Here is an 18,906-nt window from a genome sequence, read left to right as displayed (position 1 = left end):
AACCTTTGATGTCATGACAACCTGATGTTATGCCAATTCTTTGCCTTGTGTCCTTAGAATACATCCTTGTTGTGCCTATGATCTCACAATCATTGACTGCTATAACATCAGTCAAGACTTTTCTTTGACTTACGATCCTGCAACTATTTGCAATTTTACGACAACCTAACCACTTGACCGATAGAAGCCTTGTAGCATCTTACCACTGCTTGATTTTCCTAATGATCCTATGATACAAGTGCTATTGTAAGATCAAGACCATATTATCTTTTTGTAGCTCTAAGACTTAAGATATAACATGAAATGGCTCAGAACTTAGGGTAAAACATAACCTAAGGTTATAATGTGCGCCTATGCATTATTCAAATGTTGAATCTTTGAATCTTGTGACCATTGGGTGGGTTTAAATATTTGAATTCAATCTTTTGGCTAGAGGGCACTTTTGGCCAATAGGAGCCTCAGGAGATACCCTGTTCATGTGGAAGAAATCTATGTTCTTCATAACTCTGATCGATGCCAATAAGAACTTTGTTGCCGTTAAGATCTAGAATTTATCTCAGGGAAACTATTGGTATGTAGTCAATATATACACTCCAAATAACAAAAATGCAAGAAAAAAGTTCTAAGACTCTGTATCTAAGATTAAGAGTTTAGATTACAATGGTAAGTGGATTATGTTGTGGGATTTTAGTGTTCCTCTCTATGAACATATAAAAAGGGAGGAAATAGTAGCCAATTGGAAGGAAGATTAGATTTGATAGATTTCATTAATAAAGAAGGATTAATGGCTATGGACCTTGTTAGTAAACATATTTGTCACTTGAAAATGGCCAAATAGAGTGTATGTGGCAAATTGTTCACAACAGTTGGATAGGCCCTTAATATGCAACCTTCTTCTATGTTTAGAGGGGCAACCCCCTCGTATGATATGATTTTGAAGTTTTTCAAATAAAGATGAAATTAAACTTTAAAAGATCAATAGAAAGCCATTGATGAAAAATGCACCACACGACTTCAAAGCTTTCCTGGACTAACTTAAACTGCTAATAACAACAATCAAGATCTACACTTGAGAATTACCACTAGCACAATGTTGATCCAAAGATTCATAAACATCTGCACAATACCATGGAAATGCTCACTACAAAGATAATCAACATTTTTAACAATTTAGATTTTGAAAAAAGAGAACTCAAATAGTATTTTCCTTTATTTTCTTGCACCAAGAACCTAAGAGGAATTTTCAAATTACAAAGATAGAATTTGTACACACTTTCCAAATATTATCTTATCACCAAAATTATAACCTAAGTCTTCTCCTATTCAAAAGTCCAAAAAGTCCCTTTACAAAGCCAAAATGATTCCTTTTATAGACATGGAGGTTAGGAACCACTACCCTGTGGTTAATAACTACTTCCCAAATACGTGATTTGAGTGAGGTTAATTAACCTCTACAAAATTAACCTATATGACCTAAACTTGGGCCTTAGACATGTCCATCGAATAGTGACTATATGTTCATCATGTCTCCAATTTGTGTCCATATCTACCAAATGCACTTCCCTCCCGTGATAACATTTATTAAGAGGTTGGTCCATGCATAGACACACATACCAATACCATTGAACTCTAATATTCCATCTTTCACCGCAAAATTCTTCTTTTATCTCCTTTGCGTACTCAAAGAGTCTGCAGTGGTAGTTACCATAGGCTTGGAGGGAATATTTGTGTATCATGGATACATTTGCCCCTGACATCTAATTGATTTGAAACTTCTATATAAACAACTTCCATGCTCATTGTCTCTGTACTTAGTTGAAGCATTCAATGAAACACTTGGAACATAGATTATGCTTCCATTTTGACTCAGAAGGAAGGAGAGCTTGATTGAATGATACTTATGTTCCCCAATAATTACTACACTCAAAAATACTTATTTGACCTTGAATATTACTTTTGCGTTCTATTGACCCTGCAACTTGGTCAATGCAATACGTCAATCTATTCATGCACAGAGTCTTGGCTCCATATAGGCATATTGAGAAGTAAGCATGGTAGAGCATAAAACTCATTTCACAAATATTCTGCTGGAACCTTATTCCCTTAAATGTATTTGTAATGAACAAATAGTTTGGTCTCTAATTCTATGATTTTGCATTATTTCAAGATTTATATATCAAGAACCATATATTAACTATTATAGAATTATGTAGCTATATACAACTCTCTCTCTCTCTCTCTCTCTCTCTCTCTCTCTCTCTCTCTCTCTCTCTCTCTCTCTCTCTCTCTCTCTCTCTCTCTCTCTCTCTCTCTCTCTCTCTCTCTCTCTCTCTCTCTCTCTCTCTCTCTCTCTCTCTCTCTCTCTCTCTCTCTCTCTCTCTCTCTCTCTCTCTCTCTCTCTCTCTCTCTCTCTCTCTCCAAGACTTTGAACACCTTGGTAACTATTTCGAAGAATCCATCTACGTGTGATAATTATATAAAGAAAATATAGCGCCAGGTCATTTTTGTCGATATTAGCTTTGAAACAACCTTTCCTCATGTGGAATATCCTGGTTATTATAGAATTTTGTGTTGCAGGCTAAGATGGTGTGTATGGGAATCCTTGCCATGGATGGTATAGCTAATCCTTGATTTAGATATCTAACTATTTGATGAATTTGAATCTCAACTCCTAGGATTCATAGTGGTATTGCACAATTTCCTCCCACTTAATCAAGACCACAGGAGTGCATATTGGAATGCTTTGTATTATATGACTTCTGAATAATGACTTTAAGCTTGTCAAGCATTTCATCAAACTATCTACATGCTATGTCCATGCTCACTACCTCTTTATCAAGGCATTACATCAAATGACTTGGAACTGTAATCATAACTCCACCATTCACATACACATCTTCTTTGTGACTCGCCTACCAGTGGCAATAATTTGAGGGTCGACTTTTACACATTCAACCATCATGGAATCTGATATTGCAATATAAATTTGGTATGTGAAACAAGGATAAATGCACACTTCGAATAAAGTTTGTCAACACAAACTTCAGTAGTGATTGTGGTCTTCCACACTAGATGAACAACATGACTCAACTTCTATGTGCATTTGCATGATCTCCACGGTGTTTGAATCATCTAATGATCCAAATGATCTCTATATTAGGCCAAGCATTCTATGAAGTAGATTGTGGGTCTTCATGCACTACATATTCATTGATATCTCAAGTATACAATTTTAGAAGACATTTTGACAAATAGTTCACATGCTTTATTTCATATTAATTAATTACTCATTCTATGCTCTCATTAAAAGGCCGCATATTAGGAAACTGATGGACAATCTTGCCAAGCAATTTGCGATTTTTTCCATTCCTCCTGTGCTAATGCTCAAAGAAATCTTTGTAAATTTGGAACTCCAAACTTGTTTCAAACATAAGTTATCAATTCTCTAACATAAAGTAATGTCCACATGGGCTGGAGCTAGGATCTTGATTATGGTGCCACTCACCAAGGTTCTGAATCTTCTCCATTGAGTGCTTTGGAAGTATCAAAGATGAGCGGGCTAGAGTTAAGGTACGAGCTGCTTTGCATTCTCTTTTCAAGACTCTTGACTCCTCGATGATTCCTCTGCACATTATCTTGCTTTTAGAATTTCGAAGCCTCCATTGAATACCTTGAATAAATATCTTCATTCTTTCATGATTGAGATGTATTTTCTATCATAGAGAGGCCTTTGAGATGACTCCTCTTTCAAATCTTATCTTTCAGCATTCAAAAAAATGAGGTTAATAACTATTTTATAAATATGTGTTTTGAGCCTCTAAACTTAACCTTTTTGGATGAGAGGTTACAGTTAATGGTTTCAAATACGTGTTCTAGAAATTTATCTTAATGCCTTTTTGATGGAGAGGTTAAGATTTTAAGATGAAACTTGGAGCCTGAACCTTAACCTTTTTAGATGAGGTTAATGATTAATAATTTGTTTAAAAACATGTATTTTGGAAACTTATCTTAACCTTTTTGATGGAGAGATTAAGATTTTGAGATGAAACACATGTTTTGGGATGCTTCATTAACCTTTGATAACTTAAGATTCGGGAACTGAATTTCAAAAATTTGAAGTGTTGGACGGAGTTGGAAACAAAACAGTTGCATCAAGATCATAAATTCATTAAAAATACAATTGATAATTAGCCCTTGTAAAGCTTGAAGTTTGATACATTCAAACTTTCTTTGACACAAAATAGAGATTTTTTATTTTGCGCTTGGGCAGGTACAAGAACCATGGTAACAGACCTCTAAGGAATTGATTTTACTTGGAGTAACAAAAGAGTTGGAGATGATTGTATTCAAGCTTGCCTAGATAGAGTCCTTATCTCTCTGAACTAGACTAATGATTGTATTTGTTCCCTCTCAACTATTCAAAATATTGCTTTTGACCACTTTCCATTCCTATTTAAGGCTGAGCCTTTTCAACCTAGGAAGAATTTCTTGTTTAGGTTTGAAAAAATGTGGATGCAACATCCAATCTTCAATTCTTTATTGAAAAGGTAGTAGAATATCAAGATTAAAGGTACTACTATGTTTTGTATTGATAATAAACTCAAGAATGTTTAAAAAGGGTTAAAGAATGGAATAAAAATTCTTTTGGTGATATCTTTAAGAGAAAATCAAATCTAAGAATTGAGCTTCAAACTATCCAAGATAGAATTCAGGCGAAAGGTTATTCAGAGGAACTGGCTAAGGAAGAAAATTAAAAGTTGGCAAAGCACCATGATATTATATCTAAAGAGGAAACCTTTTGGAGGTCGAGATCAAGGTCCATTTAGCTTGAAGAAGGTGACCAAAATACTAAATTCTTTCATTTAACTACTATGAAACATAGGGCTAAGAATCATATTTCCAGCCTATCCAAGGAAAGGGATAAAATTATTAATGAAAAAGAAATTTCTAGAGAAAAGGTGTCTTATTTCTCATCCCTTCTTTCTATTAACCAAAATGTTGATGGCACTAGACATATGGAGCTTCTTGAAGCCATTCCTCAAGTTGTTACTAATGAGCACAACAAAATAATGATAGTTATTCCTTTTGGGGATGAAATTTATAATATTGTATGTTACTTCAAAGGAGATAAATCTCTAGGCCTAGATGATTTTCCTATGTTCTTCTTCTAGAAACATTGGGAAGTGGTGGATAAATATGTTTGTGATGCAGTGAAATAATTTTTTGTAGCTAAAAGAATGATTAAGTAGATAATTCTACTTTTTTTTGTCTAATCCAAAAGAAGTGTAGAGATGATTCCCCTGAACATTTAAACCTATTAGCCTTTGTAATTCCATCAGGATCATCATTGTCATTGACATTGTCACCACCACTATCTTGGTCATCATTGTCATCATCATTGTCATCGTCGTCATCATCATCATCATTGTGATTAGTAGAAGCATCATTTGCTTTAGGAGCATCATTGACTAACTCTCGATCATGATCCACTTCTTCCTCTTCCTTGGTATCCTCTTCTTCAATCACATTATACTTTATTGGCCTTCCCCTTGGATCATGTCTAACAAAAAATGACCAACCCAGTTTATGTGGAACCTCTGAGTAAAATGCCTACTCTCATTTTCTTGGAAGAACATAGGGCTCATCCCCAACTAGCTTAAACAACCTTGTATTAATCATCAGAAATCTATTCACATGCTCAATAACAGTTCTATTAGGATCATTTTGATTGAGTCATAGTTTGTACCATTTGACAATGAAGAGAACTAATTTGAAGCAATTAAAGTCATAGTCAACTATATCAACCAAAATGCCATAATATTGATTTTGAGATTGTTGAGGATGTAAGTCATTTCTAGATGAAATATTGGTCACCTGGAAGACTGCACTTATCCCAGAATTACAAGTTCTCTTTGTGTCATCTAAATCTTTGATGCAAAATTTATAACCATTGTAGAACATAGTCTTATGGTGTTTTTCCTACAATAATGTCAAACATGTATGAATTATTCCACCACAAGTTCAAAAACATATGGTTGATTAACAAACTTATAAGTACCTAAAGATCTCTTAAACCATATGCTAAATCTATTTCCTTTTGTGTAACATTGGGATCTCCATTAAAATGAGCTTGTTTAACCAATAAAGACATGAATTCCCATTTTAATCCATGACCAGAATGTTGACATTGTTCAATCCATACTGTCATCCAATCTTGATTGTTTGCAATAAACACATGTATCACATCCCACTCTTTAGCAACTATACAAAAGTAAATACATGACTTAGAATAGATTTATTTTGAAGATTAAGAAATAATTAAGTACAATAAATTCCCATAATTTATTACCTTTCACTTTCCTAAATCTACCTTTCCCCACCAAGTACTCCCCTTCGAATTTTTTAATCGAGTTGAGATCCCAAATGCAATCTATATGGGTCTTTGCTACAAGATTAGAAAGATATTGAGTAACGCATACCATCATCTAGTATGCCATATATCCCTCAATCATAGAACCCTCAAGACATTCTCTTTGTCGAACCAAACCCTTCAAAATTTTCAAGTATCTCTCAACCATCCACATTGACCTAAGCTGTACAAGTTCACACAGTTCAATCTCCTCAACTTGGTGTACGAGGTAGTGTTCTTGTGCATTGAAAAAATTTGAAGGTAAACACATTTTCATTTCACACATTAGTAGATGAATTATTTTCTTCCAATATTTTATATCTTATTTATGGATTTCTTTAGATGACAACCACCTACAAGCGATTGAAGATACAAAAACATATAAATACGAGACTTTACAATATATTACTTGTTTGATATATTGAACAAATATCACTTCTTACCTCATGTATTCTCCAAGATCATATATCACTTGTTTGATATTATTGTCGAAGTTTTTTGGGATTGATAGGGTAGCACATATTGCAACAATTGTCAACTTATCATTTCATTCTTTTCTAATGTAATACAATGAAAATTGAATGCAGTTTGACATATATATTGTAAATAAAAAAGACCATGACTTACCTTGATGAAGGCATGCCAATCATGCATTTTAAACCTTGGGCCAAATTCACTTTTCTTTGATATGATATTTCTTATATTCGCAACAAATCCTGTAGGAAGTCTCATTTTTCGTATGACTTCTTTTATGACATTACTTTGTTGCTTTGTTAATAACCAAGGAAGGGCACTTGCATTAATCTGGTCTCCATTGCTTTTTGATTCAATGATATTTTTCATTGCATGATTGGAATCATGAATGTCACTGCAAATTTTGGCAAGTTTTTATTTGTCAAGCCTTCCATCCAATATTTTCCACAATGTCTTTGTTACATTCTTTCTAATATGCATGGTATCAAACAAATGCATAATTTGTAGCTACTTGTAGTAGGGCCCAACCTACTAAATTCTTTGGGATAACATTTTAGTCACTTTGGAAGGTGGTCAGTACTGATGCCTTGACGACCTCGAATTTTATTATATTCCAACTGCTATAGGTAGGTGTCATTCTTTGTGGCTTTGATATAGTCTCTTCTTTCCCATTGAAAAGATGTTTTTTGACACTTTGAAACTTATGTTTTTTGTGGAGGACGTGTTTATTCTCATTAAACCTACTTTCCTAAACTTTTGGAATGACAAGATTTCAACTTTGGACCACACATTGGACATGCAAATTTTCACTTTGTTTGAAGACCTACAATATAACGATACAATTTGATTAAATATGTTCATTTTTTGAATTAGTATTATTGTGTACAAATAGATTTTAGCATAACATAACATAAAAATGTGTCAACCCTAAGGCATCATGAATTGTCCACACAAGCATTGCATGGAATTAAAATTGTTTTTGTCCAATTGGTCTAGAAATGTCATACAACAACTCGTCAATAATAGGCACAATATATACATTCATATCTTTCACTTAGTACTTACCCAGTTGAATGAACAACATCAGATAATTATTGTGGTCATTTCACTCCAAGACTTATAATTACATGTAGGTAACAATAAAATAATTCAATACCTAGAATAATGATTGCCAACATAATGTGCTTCCTCTTTATTGACATCCAAATAGGAAGGTTATTGTTGATAACAAAAAGTAGGCCAGACCGAGTAAACAGATCTCATCTCTCCATATGGATTGACACCTCAGTTGTTAGAAAAAGCCTAAGATTTTGAGGTTCTTCTTTAAAGTGTGGTCACTTTTCCTCTATGTCCTTAAATGCCAAACCATCCATAGGCATTCGAATAATTTCATCTCAACTTATATTGTGTGCATGGTAATCCATAAATTGTGCCAAGCTACTACACTTGAATAATTGTTTAAGACGTAAAATAATGGGGATGTAATGAAGAACCTTGCGAAACACCCTTTTTGTTACTTGATCATCTTGATATTTGCTTGTATGGAATTTGAGGCATTCTATTACATTTTTGTGTTCTTTATGATAAATTACATGATCTCAAGGACAACATTTATTGATTGATTATCTGTTCCAATATGTTTCATATTGGCACATAATTCTTAGTACGAGCGAGGAAGAACATTTGATGGTGGTAACAAATAGTCACCTATCAATCCACAACAAAAAAGATTAGTCATTGGTACATATTTCACCTTTTATATACTATAATGATATATATCACAAACCTTGGCATATGTGACAATGTTATGTTGGATAAACCATTCATAACCTTCAAATTCACCAACAACAATACAACAAAGAGAAGATTTGATTGGGATCCTTCATAAAAGGGTCGTGTTTGCCTTCTCAACTAGAGGTATATCATAGATGGCCTCAATTTCATTCTCATCATCATCATCATCATCAGTAGTAGCAGCAACACCAGTACCAAATGTCTCATGGATCAATGCATTCACACCATCATCTTCAAATGTGTTTTTTAGCACATGATCATCATCTTCCATGGGATCATGATCTTCTCCTTCAATACTCACACCTCCATGTTCCTTCGTATTCACACCTCCATGTTCCTACATATTCACACCTTCATGTTCCTTCAAGATGTGTTGGTCCATATCATGTACTACCCCAAGGAGATCGACCTATATAAAAATGATGATAATCAAATCCCTGTTCTGTGGTTCATAAGTATACTAATTGTGAAAATAATATAACAAACAACTTACCAATTGATGATAATCAAACCCCCTTCAGTGTGACCATTCTCCCAACAATGTCTCTTAGTTGTTTTGATTTTGATTCTTCTTGTCTTTAAGTTGTTACAACGCTTGCAAGGACAATAACATTTGTCATCGCCTAGTCTTTGAAAGTTAGATAATAATTTAGCGATTGTCTCCCTATTTTGATCAAACTCCCTTGTAAATCTAAAAGTTTGAAATCTTTTAATAACTATGGTCTTATGTCTGGTAGTTCCAAAGGAGTTGTTGTCACAAAAGTTTGCACCCTCGTCCAAATTTTTTACCTAAGGACAACCTTGTGAAACATGGAAACAACCTCCAAGTTGTGGGACTTGAACAATGAGGCTGAGTCTCGGAGAAGGTCGGCTTCCTTTTCTATCAAGATGCACCTAGACTACACTTGGAGAGGAAAAGGGAGGAGGAAGACATAAAATCAAGCTACCTAATATATTCTAAGGAGGTCATGCACCAAAATAGAGTGTTCAGACCAATTTCTGCCCATACATGCATAGTACAACTATCATAACATTCCAAAGATATATAAATTCAGACTTTTTTTAATCCAATAGCCACATGCAGATCAGACAACCAAATGAGTGACACAAGAAAAAAGAGATTCACTTTCTATCATTCACAAGCCAAAAGAGATATAGACATGTAGGTTATGGATATCCACAATACATCAAAGAGAGGCAAATAAGCTTGCATAGTACCTTCAAATCCAACAACAATACAATAGAGAGACGAGTTGATTGGGATCCTTCATAAAAGGGTTGTGTTTTCCTTCTCAAGTAGAGGTATATCATGGACGGCCTCAATTTCATCCTCATCATCATCATCATCAGTAGCAGCAGTAACACCAATGCCAAATGTGTCATGGATCAATGCAGTCACACCATCGTCTTCAAATGTTTTTTCTATCACATGATCATCATCTTCCATGGGATCATGATCTTCTCCTTCAATACTCACAGCTCCATGTTCCTCCATATTCACACCTCCATGTTCCTCCATATTCACACCTTCATGTTCCTCTAAGATGCGTTGGTCCATATCATGTACTACATTGGGGAGATCGAATTATATAAAAAAAGATGATAATAAAACCCCCATTCTGTGGTTCATAAGTATATTAATTGTGAAAAGAATATAACAAACAACTTACCAATTGATAATAATCAAACCCCCCTTCAGTGTGACCATTCTCCCAACAATGTCTCTTAGTTGTTTTGATTTTGATTCTTCTTGTCTTTAAGTCGTTACATCGCTTGCAAGGACAATAACATTTGTCATCGCCTGGTCTTTGAAAGTTAGACAACAATCTAGTGATTTTCTCCCTATTTTGATCAAAATCCGTTGTATTATCTGACATGATCCTTCTTCACAAGAATAACTTATTTGTGTACCCTTATTGAGTTGGTTGTACTTAATGTTTATATCTGCACATATGGTTTTGAAAAAAATGTTTGGTGTAATTAATGTGTATATCTACAAAAATATTGGAGATGTTGTACTTAATGTTTATATCTGCACATTTAGTTTGAAAATAAATATTTGATGTAATTAATGTGTATATCTGAAAAAATATTGGAAATGTTGTACTTAATGTTTATATCTACACATATTGTTTTGAAAAAAATTATTAGTATAATTAATGTGTCTATCTACAAAATTATTGGACAGGTTGTACTTAATGTTTATATTTGCACATATGGTTTTGAAAGAAACATTTGGTGTAATTAATGTATATATATGCAAAAATATTGGACATCTACTTAATGTTTATATCTACACATATGGTTTTGAAAGAAATATTTGGTGTAATTAATGTGTATATCTACAAAAATATTGGACGTGTTGTATTTAATGTTTATATCTGCACATAAGGTTTTGAAAGAAACATTTGGTGTTGAAATAGTACAGAAAGTTTTACAAAAATTAATGTTTTACAAGAAAATGCACCTGAAGAACTATTAGCTCAGAAGTAAGAACATGGTGTTCAAATAGTACAAAAATTTCTTGACATGAGAGGTCTGCAAGTGAGGGTGTTGACCAATATTGAAAACTTGAATGTTGAAATGAGAGCTATCAAGGATCAAGCACCTATGCTAGAGTTACAACACAATGTGAAGTTGAAAGCTATCGAGGATCAAACACCTATGCCCCTTGTCCTCTATCCCCTTCCTCTTCACTCCTCTTGTCTATAACTCATTGTCACTCCCTCCATTCTTCTTCTTCTTGTCTTGAACATTCAAGGAGTTGTTCACATGATTCCTCATTAGTTCATATTTCAATCAAATTATTTTTTCCTTCAACTTAGCCATCTATAGGTTTATCCATGTGCGAGTGAATGGTGTTAAACATGAGTCAATATTGTGTCAAAACTTCATCTTTTTTCGACCAAACTATAGCAGGAATTACATGCTTTCTTGTTCTGTCATGATACTGTGGCAACACATGCATGGTTACATCCTTGGCTTCCATTGTTGGGCCAACATATGGAGCCTTTATATCCAACCATTTCCTATAAGTTGGGGAATGCACTTCATGCCTAGCATACAAGTGATGCATCTGCAAATGCAATTTTATCACCTTGAAAATTGCATTTGACCCTACTAGCTGGGAACAACTGATTGGTTAAATTATTTTCAATTGAAAAATTATTTCTCCGTCTTCAAGTAACCTAAATCCTTACTTCTCCCAGTTGTATTGTTTCTCTATTGTTATATATTCTATAATAGATTTTCAATTTCTTTCTCCATGTTTTTATGATGCATAGAAAAGCCCATATCATCTTAGGATAACACTAAGGAAAGTGGTTGTAAATATATGAATAAAGAACTCAAAAAGGAGTTCAATTAAATAAATAATTTATGTCTCTGATGCTATTTGATGAACTACTAAACAAGCTAATCATCATACACTTATAATGATCAAAGTATGCACAAAGTAAGATCTTGGTACATAAAATTTCAGCAAAAAATAGAGGGAACAAAATTCAAAGAGGGAGTCATATAGTATCTAACTATAATTATGAATTAAATATAATATCAAATACAACCTTGTTTACAATGTAATATCATTCTATGTATTTTGTTGGTCCACACCAAAATCAATAACCTCGTTTTTACTGTACAAACTGTTTGTTAGTCAATAACCTCTTTCTTTTCTTTTTAACTTGGGAAGTAATCCCCTTGAATTGGGCATACCATGTTTTCTATCCAAGTAGTATCAAGACAAGCACAAATAACTCCTAGAATTGTTGTTCATAGACCCAGTGGATATTCATGCACACCCAATTCAAAAGCTGCTACCATTAGATCTCTCTATTTCATATAATCATATAAGAATTTGGGTTGTGGTGCTCAACCCATGAGCACTCTAAGCCTTATATATATCCTAGATGTTAGCCAAGTATATTCTATTTCTCCTTTGATTAAATCAGCAAAAAGACTTAATCCCCACATCCCTTTTAAGAATCAATTACATTCAGCATTGAGATCATTACAATTTTTTTTATTAATGGTGGAATTTAGTTTTTATAATTACAAAGGAAACTATTGGAGTGAATGTGTTTCTTGATCAACACCAATAAGCTAGAGAGTAAAAACTCATTCATACCCCAAAATGACCGAGGAAATCAAAGGCTTAAGAAAACAAAAAATGGAGTATATCTTAGAAGTAGAAGATCACCTAGCGTTTGGTGGAGCTTGTTGAGAATTGTGTCTCAATCTTGCAAGCTTTTTCCACAAAATTCTAGAATTTGTTTGTGGTAGTTTTCCACATGCTTATGAGTTGGAAAAAAGTGTATGAGTTGTTAAAAATGTGTCTTGTCCCTAGTACAATATAGGAGGTCTATTTTTAGAGTATAAACAACTCATTATATGACTTTTATGGGGTCTAAACTAGAGGATAAAATTATGGACGAAAATGCTATTCTTGGAGCTACAAATGACATGTGAGTAACATGTGGCATGGTTATTTTGCCCATGGTTTTGTAAGCCCACAAATAGTTTCCAAGTTGTAAATCACTATAAAAGGAGGGCTTGGGGAGGTGTTTGAATCATCGAGTTTTGTTTGTAAGACTAGGTACTAGAAGGAGTCTCTTTGAGTTTGTTTCCAAGTTTGAGTTGTGGCGATGCACTCCTGTAAGAACTTGCATTGCAAGTGTATTATAATCTTCTTGATTTGTGAATACATTGTGCAGGTTTTGGAGGGTAAGTTTTTTTCTCTCAGAAGGGTTTCCCCACAGTAATCATTATGTTATGTGTTCATTGTTATTTTGATTATGTTATTATGCATTTCTTGAGATCTCTACAATAGTTAATTGAATTTTTATAATTGTCCTCTCAAGATTAGTATAGGAAGCGATTTTGTGCACCTTTGCTTCTTTTCAGAGCTAAGAAAATGGTCTAGGGTTGATAAAATTGAACTAATATTGCATAGTTCATGCTTTCAACTCTATTTGTTTTTCTTATCAACACAATAGGAAGAGTTTGTATAGTAAAAAAATCATTCTATGTATTTTGCAATACCTACTATGATATGTTTTTGTAAAACTTATTGCGAACTCTGCCCATTTTTCATAGTTTTGCATTATTTTTGTGCAAGATCTTGAGGTAAGGCACTTAGCACGGGTTGAGTGAGTTCTATTGTTTTATTTTTTGGATTTTGGAATATGTATGCAGCTGGATCATTTTTTCTATTGTGTAGATAATATGTAATAAGCACCTTAAAAAGTTCTCTCTAAATATATAAAGATATCTGTCATGATATGTTTTTGTAAAATTTCTTGTAAACTCTGCCTATTTTTCATGGTCTGCATTATTTTTGTACAGGATCTTGAGGTAAGTCACTTAGCACAAGTTGAGAGAGTTTTATTGTTTTATTATGTAGATTTTGGAATATGTATGCAGCTGGATCATTTTTTCTATTGTGTAGATAATATGTAATAAACACCTTTAAAAAATTCCTTTCTAAATATATAAAGATATCTGCTATGATATGTTTTTGAAAAATTTCTTGTGAGCTCTGCCCATTTTTCCTGGTCTACATTATTTTCGTGCAGGATCTTGAGGTAAGACACTTAGCACGGGATGAGTGAGTTTTATTGTTTTATTATTTGGATTTTGGAATATGTATGCAATTGGATCATTTTTTCTACTATGTAGATAATATGTAATAAGCACCTTACAAAAGTTCTCTTTGAATATATAAAGATATTTGCTATGATATGTTTTTGTAAAATTTCTTGTGAACTCTGCCCACTTTTCCTGCTCTACATTATTTTTTTGCAAGATCTTGAGGTAAGTCACTTAGCATAGGTTGAGTGAGTTTTATTGTTTTATTATTTGAATTTTGGAATATGTATGTAGTTGGATTATTTTTTCTATTGTGTATGTAATAAGCACCTTAAAAAATATCTCTTTGAATATATAAAGAGATACATGTTTAGAAGGAAATATAAAAACATACATGTTTAGAAGGAAAGATAAAGAACATTTACATGCATACCTCTTCTCATCCTAGAAGAAAATCACAGAGCAAGGGCACGTAGATCACAAGGGCATGTCACGATAATGAAATCGTAGAGCAAGGGCACAACATGACAATGAAATCGCAGAGCAAGGTCATGACAATGAAATGCAAAGATCACAAGGGCACATCAACCAAATGCACTGACCATAAGGGCCGCAAAAAGTTCATAACACTACACCTCTTTCATGCCCAACTCACTCCACCTCTTTCGCGTACAGCTCTCCATAGTCAAAATCAAATGGAAAATGATTGTCATGTTTTCTTTCTTTTTTTGTTTATGCTCATGAGGTCATCGCAATTATGACACCAAAATTGGTATTGCAACATTGTCAAGGACAATCACATGATTTTTTTAAAAAAATCACCACAAATTACACTATCGTCACAATTTGTCATCACAATTTGACCCCAAATGTTGTAGTATACACACACATCTTCACTATGTTGAATGACAAATTGGCTCTCCTCAACACACTATTTGTTCACACTCTATTCTTGAATCTTCTTTCTCACCCTTCTCCTTTTGAGATTACAATTAACTCATCTCTCTGGTACTTTTACTTTTCAAGATGTAATTCTTGTTCTTTATTCAAAAAAGAAGTCTTTTATATGATCATTTCCTTTGTCTAGCTCGTACTCTTATCACTTTCTTGCATCCTTCTTGTCATATGTACCTTGTACAAACATAAGTCACGAATGTTCTATGACTCTAATAGCTTGCTCTATTGGAAAAAAAATGAATTTGAATTCTTTCATACGTCCTGGATGTGATAGTACCAATTTTGTCAAGCACAATGTCAGGTGTGATCCACTCGCTTCGTGATGTGTCAATCCTGGGTATCTTGTCTATATACTTCATGCTACTAAAGAGTCTCAACCTTTCTCCATGTTAACTAGTCAAACCAACATGTCTGTTTTCTCACCATATTTCTTCATATCAATATGTACTTAGCATGATTTCATCTAAATATGATTGTTCTCTCCACTACCTCTACTTGACTTTCCCTTCTTATTTCTTTATTCACACCTATAGACTGGAGTTACACTTGTGTGCTCATCTTTCTTCCTGGTCTTGGCTTCATACGAATCAATGTTTTGTCTTCACCTTGACAAAGCTAACTAAATTATAACCAGTCACACCATTACCTTCACTAGTCTTGTTCCTTAGACTTTTGACAGTTATTCTAATAATCTCCCCCTTTGGCATTGATGGAAACACTTGATCATATTGCATGATTATCTCAATGCTTTTGATAAATGTTAATGGACTACTTCATATTTATCAAATAATATCATGACTTTACCTTATTTTTATTTTTTTCAACATCTCTCCCTGAGGTGATGCCTCTTGTTGTAAGTTCACTTTCTTGCATGTTTATGCTCGTGTAGTACTTTACAAGAGTTTATTGCCTTATTTAATCACTAGTCTTGCTTCTGGATTTCTTTCTTTTCTTCAAATTGCTTCCCCTCTAACTTCTCTTCTCAGTTCTAGTTGCCTTTTCTTTCTTTCTTTTGACTCTTCCTTATTTTCCACTTCTTGCTTCTTCTTTTTGACTACTTGGATTTATCCCCTACTTGCTTCTTCTCCTTCTTTGACAATAATGCCAAAGGTGCACATTATGTCTTTGTGACTACTCCCCTTGTGGAGTAGTCCCACTTATTCATCAATCCATAGTATGAATAGTCATTTACATATCATGGATTGATGTCTACCCCTTTTACTCTATTTCAAGCTTGATATGGGTAGCACCCCTAACTTTCCTTTGAGATACTCAGAGGTATCCTTTCAAAGAGGTTTTGTGAATATATCAGCCAATTTCTATTTGGTTTGCATGTATTCCAACCTCACCTCTTTTTATTGCACTTGTGTTATTATAGTTGATAACCACTGGTTCCTCTACCTTCTCTTGAATTCCTTGTACAAGTTATTTGATCCAAACAAGTTCCATGTATTTTATTGCTCTTGATACATGGTCTACTTTTTTTATTGATTGAGATATGTATTTTTTCATCTTGCTGGCCCATGCCACATGTCTTCCTCTAAGAAAGAATGCACCTTGAGTTGTGCTCTTTTTGTCATATATATTCCCCACCTAGTAAGAATTTGTAAAGACACTAAGCTCAAAGTTTCCCTTGTGAGGGTATCATAGACCATATTCATTTGTACCCTTAAGGTATCTAAATATTCTTTTCACAACAACTAAGTGTGATTCCTTTGGGCTGAAAATCAAGCCACAATCTCAATAACTTGTGCAATGTCTAATCTATTATGCACAACATATTGAATTTTACTAATAATAGATAGGTAAAGAGTTTCATTCACTTTCAATCTTTCATCCTCCTTTGATAATTCACAAGTAGTCACCATTTTGTTGCCCACCAATTTGATCTCCTCCATACTGAATGTCTTAAGGACCTCCCTCGCATACTTTATTTGTCCTATGAAGATCATCCCTCTAGCTGGGAAACTTGTAACCAAATAAATAACTTAATTTATCTTTTTATGGATATATCAATCTCTTTCATCAACTTTGAAAACTTTGTGCTCATCTTGTTATCTCCTCCATAGATGGTGTCCTCTATGAATATCTAAACAATCAACAAACCTACTCTTGTCTCCTTCTTTAGGTAGATGTTGTTGCTATCACTCATTCTTGCAAAACCAATTTTGGTTAAGTATGAGTGCAGACTATCAAACCATTCTCTTGATGCTTTTTTTAGTCCATAGATATCTTTATTTAGCTTGCACAGTTGGTTCTTGCCTTCTTCCATCTCAAAACCCTATGGTTGTTCAATGTACACTTTTTGTTCCAATACTCCATTAAAGAATGGTGATTTCACATCCATTTGGTATACTTTAAAGTTCTTTTTGTACCATCTTAAAATAGGCACACTTTCCTTTTAAGACCTTTTAGCACCCTCTCCATAATGCCTTTCCCAAACTGTGGATATACCCATGCTCAATGTCCTTTTCTCCTATCCTCTTCCACTTTCTTCCTTATTTCTTCTGGTGACTGCCTCTTCTTTTTGTAGCACTTTGGATCTGATCTCTAGAACCAATTTAGCTTAGGTCAATACATTCTAGACTAAGAATAGGTCAATCAGGTTGACCTAGTCCCCAGGGATTTTGGGGCTTGGGGCCCAAAAGACATTAGGGTTTAGTTAGTTTTATTGTGCTCTCCAATCATCTTGTATTATTTTCTCTCCCAAAATATCATACATAAGGAGGCTTAATTTTCATAACCAAGTGATCAAATTTCAAGTTGGTGCTTTCAAGTCAAGATTTCTACCTTTTGCATTCAAAGAGCTCAAGTATTTTCAAGTATGGGCAAGGAGATTTATATCTAGCACTAAAAGATACTTCGTGGGCATTTCCTCTTCGAGATCTAGCTTATTGTTGGTCATCAAGGGAGGAGATCTACATTGAAGCATCCATTATCATCTTTATTGATGCACATTTACATCCATGGCACCATGATGGGATTATGGTAGATCCATTGCAAGTTGTAGAGATATTCTACATTTCTATACCTAATTCAAGATCTACAACACATTACAGACAAAATCCTTGTTGACAAAGGTTTTAAGCAAGGTGAATCCTAACATTTATCTTGTTTTTTAGTCATTTACATTTACATTTATAGTTAATTCCTTAACCTGGGGCTTAACCAAGGTAAGCCCTCATCCAACCCAATGACAAAAGCCTTCATTTTTTATGCTTAGAAGCAAGATAGTATGATTTGGCATGCAACTATGGAAATAATTTTGTGAGAGCTTTCAAGAGAAATTTGGTATAGTTTCGTTGAACTATGTCAACCACTTCAGAAGACATCGTTACTCTAGGTTGACCTAGTCCCTTTCACCTTCTTACCAAATAATTTTTGGGTTTTATTCCTTTCATCATTTTATTCAAGAATCCATAGTCAAGCTCAAATCCATGACTTTTAGAGATAAAATACATCTTCCTCTACATATTTCAAGGTGAGCCTTTTATAATTTATTTCCTTTCATATCTTTACCTTGGATCTATATCTTAATTGGGATGATTGTATACACATAATTGTTGAAAAATAATTATGCAATTATATGTTGTCTTTGATGTTACACAAAATGTCAAGCCTTTACCGAGCAATCAGTGTTAGCTAAGCTCACCTAGGCGTCGAAGGCAGTTTCTTATGTATGTCGA

The sequence above is a fragment of the Cupressus sempervirens genome, chromosome 7 (genome assembly GCF_028749045.1).
Source record: "Cupressus sempervirens isolate cs-2001-9-10 chromosome 7, ASM2874904v1, whole genome shotgun sequence".
Lineage (NCBI taxonomy): Eukaryota > Viridiplantae > Streptophyta > Pinopsida > Cupressales > Cupressaceae > Cupressus > Cupressus sempervirens.
This window is presented reverse-complemented; position numbering follows the sequence as displayed.